We start from the raw sequence: 4,131 nt of genomic DNA on the forward strand, positions 1-4,131 counted from the left end.
CTCACCATACCAATAGGTCTAAGGCACCAAGGTCGTCCCATTTTTTGATAGATGGTATACTTTTGTGTAGAAATATGTGGTATACTTGTTGTAGAGATATGTGGTATGATAGTTAGGCATGTTTGGTGATATGTTAACTATATATGTGATACTTGCAAGGAAAGACCATGGGGGAGCCCATGACATTTGGATGTAAGACCATGTGGGGGAGCCCATGGCTTTTCAAGTAAAGACCATGGGAGGAGTCCATGACACTTTGATGTAAGATCATGTGGGGGAGCCCATGGTTGTCCAGCTAAAGACCATGGGGGGCTATGGAACTTAGGTGTAAGATCATGTGGGGGAGCCCATGGCATCCTAGAGTAAGACCTTGGGAGGAGCCAATGACATCCTTATATGTTTGTATGCATAACTTATATGGCAGGGATAGGGGTATGCTCTGGGGGACTCACTAAGCATTAGCTTATAGTTTGTGGATTTGTTTCAAGTACATCTGAGCCCAAGGGTAAGGACAAGGCTTGATGGTGCGGCGTGTACTCTCTCGGGCAATTTTTATGGAACACTCTGATGTTTGGAAATAATATTGTTATGGATAGGAATTTGAAAACGGTTGTATTAAGATTTCATGGTTTATAGAAAAGTGTTTTGACTAATTAAAATGAAAAAATTATTTTGAAAATTGGCTCGTTACAAGGGTGCTAAGGGAAGTGGTCTATTGTTGAGGTTTTGGTTTGAGCATCTGTTCATTGGGCTTCAAGATTTAAGTGTCATATCATTAAAAGCTTCTAGGGTTATCGATTTTCTAGGATTTCGGGAAGTGTTCATCTGGTCTTTAAGGGTAGTGTGACCTTTTGGGTTTGGCCAATGATGGATCACTAGCATTGGTAAGTACATGTTGTCAACAGTTCGATCATTGGAGGGTAAGAAGGATTGGGAATCCTTCAAATCTTGTGTGTCGTGAGAGCTGAGTCGAATCAAGTGGAGGAGAATCGTTCAGGTATTAAGGAACACAAGCGGGCGTGAAACTAGGATGAGTTTCGCATCCCCGTCAGGGAAGAAGGCGGTCCAAGTGGCTGCCTGGATTGAGGATCGTGTGAGTTGGGAGTTCGGGAAACTTCCCTACATTCACAAGGTTCATAAAAAATGCACATATGCACCTGTTGTATATGAATATTTTTTTCGAGATTTGTTTTGGGAATATGCCTTTATAGTACCAGTTTGGTGCTTTATGTCAATTTTTTTGAAAAAAAAAATATCACACAAAATAATTCACATTTTAAAAATGGTTTTCGGGAAAATATGGATTCGCAGAAGATCCTATATATATATATATATATATATATATATATATATATATATATATATATATAGTGGAGTTTGTTAGGAAAAAGAAAAAATGACAAAGACACTACAACGACTATGGTGCAAACAGTCAAATGTTCAAACGGTACAATTTCTTAGCGGAGACGAACAAGAACATGTTCATGTTCATTCATTTAAGTTAGTCGAACAAATTAATGAACACGAAGAAATAAACAGACGAATTTTTTTTGTCCATGTTTCTTCGTTTAACAATATTATCTTGTTCATTTTCGTTTATTTATGTTCATTAACATGGTAAATGAACTTAAATGAACAAATAATAAAAAAAAAGATAAACAAAAACAATTGAATATGTATAAACATTAATGAAAATATAATAAAAAACAATTGAACATATATAAACATATATAAACTTAAACGAACGATCATACATGAACGTAAACAAACACCATAAACCAATGTTTCCGAAATTAAATCAACGAATGAGATTATTGTCAATCTTCGTTCATTTAACTAAAAAAAATAAGAATTTATATTCATTCTCGTTCATTTATTAAATAAACTAATCTACCGTCAAACTATTTACAAATGATTCTCTAAACTTTCATATCGTTTGCAACCCTACCGCCATAATAAGATTAATTTCAACATAAGCATACAGACGATGATGATTACAAGGCAACATACAGCCAAAGCAACTAAAATGACATTAATGAATTTAATTGGTTTACTTAATTTTGAGTATGATTGACAAAATTATTGAAGATAGCCCCTAGAGACATAGCCTCTATTCAAAATAATTGGTTTTCAATATATACGGATGAAAAGGAAAAAAAAAAAAAAAAAAAAAAAACAGTCTAAATTCCGAAAAGCGATATGTGCACTCTAGAAAAGCGCGGCAACATCTTCTCTCTCACTTTAACCGGCGACGGAAGCGATGAGCATCGTCTGAATCCTACTCTCATCGCCTCCATCCGATCCGCTCTTTCCGAAGCCAAGTCTCAATCCACTCACGGCACCGCCCTTATCACCGTCGCCGAAGGTAAATTCTTCTCCAACGGTTTCGATCTCGCCTGGGCCAAATCCGCCTCAGGAGGATCTGCTTCGGAAGCAGTTAACCTCCTCCGTCACATGGTGGAACTCTTCAAGGATGTAGTCGCCGACTTCATCTCCCTCCCTATGCCAACAATCGCCGCCGTCACTGGCCACGCCGCCGCCGCAGGACTGCTGCTCGCTATTAGCCACGACTACGTCTTGATGAGTCGCCATCGGGGGATTTTGTACATGAGTGAAGTCGATATCGGGATGACATTACCTGAGTATGTCATGGTGTTGATGAGATCGAAGGTTGCGAAGCCGGATGTCCGGCGGGATGTATTGTTGCGTGGGGTGAAGGTCAAGGCGGAGGAAGCGGTGGCGAAGGGTTTAATTGATGCGGCGTATGATAACAGGGAGAAGGCGGTTGAAGGTGGTGTGCGTCTGGCGGAGGAGCTGATCAAGAAGAAGTGGGACGGCGAGGTGTACGCCGAGATAAGGAAGTCGTTGTATCCGGAGCTGTGTGGCGTGCTCGGCTTGGTTAGCCGGGAACTTGTAAAAGCTCGGCTCTAAGTTTGGGGACGGAAATAGAAGAGATGGAATTGCTATTTATATTATTGTAAGGTTGTTTTTGTTGTTGGGGGATACTATATATATATATATATATATATATATATATATATATATATATATATATATATATATATATATATATATATATATATATATATATATATATATATATTAGTAGTCATGTTCATGACCTTAAGGATTAGAGGTGACAAATGTGTCATCTTAGTGTCGGGTTCAAACTTAAATGAGTTGAAATAGCTTGACTAACATGACTCATATAATTATCGTCTCGTATAAATGTTACTTTCTTGTCGGGTTTACGGTTAGGATTTAGACCTTGTAAGTATGTCGTGTTGTGCTAGATTGAAATACTAAATATGTTGAAAAAGTAGGATCGATGTAGAAAATGAAAAAGTGAAAATGGGAAGGAATAGTAGTTTGGTTTTCAGTTCTTTCAATTCATGCATTGTTTGGGTTAGTTCCAATACTTAAACACCTTCTAAGATAGTAGGGTTCTTATAGTACTATAACCGAAACCAGTTAGTTTCGGTTTGGTTCCCAGTTTCTCATTCACTTCTTAACCGGATTTTGGTTCTTCTGTTTCCGAAATGGTTTACATCCTTATTATGAAGTATGTAACATTAATGAAAAAGTGGAATACCAAAAATAAGTATTAATTGGGGCGGCTAATTTGTGGCTTTAATATTATAAAACGATTATATCCGATGAAAATAATAATTTACATTTGGTTTTGGTTTTAACTTTTAAGCATTCTTGATTTACCTAAAAGAAGTTGCAAATAAATGAGTCATTTCGTGTTGAATGTTTGAACCATAACCTTACCCGTTATAATTTTGTATCGTATCGTGTCAACTCGTTTAATTAAATGAGTTGAAATCTTTGATTTAAACTCTGTGTGTCGTGTCCAGAACTACCATACCATATTTAAAGAGTATTTGGTATCCACTCTTACAAAGTAATAAAATAATTGTCACACCATATGTTGGAGCATTTGGTGTAAGTTCATGACAAGTAACAAAATAATGGCCACACCATATTTAGGAGAATTTGCCGTCCACTCATAAGTAACAAAACAATGACAAAACAAGTTGTGTTTTCCCACTTTCGGTGAAGACACTCAATTTATCATCTTAGATGTTCCTTATTAACATCACCTTTTAAACTCTCTGTAATGTTTAT

At 36.9% G+C, this 4,131-nt stretch overlaps 1 pseudogene; it reads left to right on the forward strand.

Moving 5' to 3' along the window:
- Nucleotides 1-2,161: 2,161 nt before the first annotated feature.
- Nucleotides 2,162-2,969, forward strand: LOC145037676 (enoyl-CoA delta isomerase 2, peroxisomal pseudogene; annotated as a pseudogene).
- Nucleotides 2,970-4,131: the final 1,162 nt, after the last annotated feature.

The sequence above is a fragment of the Lactuca saligna genome, chromosome 3 (genome assembly GCF_052625555.1).
Source record: "Lactuca saligna cultivar CGN05327 chromosome 3, ASM5262555v1, whole genome shotgun sequence".
Classification (NCBI taxonomy): Eukaryota; Viridiplantae; Streptophyta; class Magnoliopsida; order Asterales; family Asteraceae; genus Lactuca; species Lactuca saligna.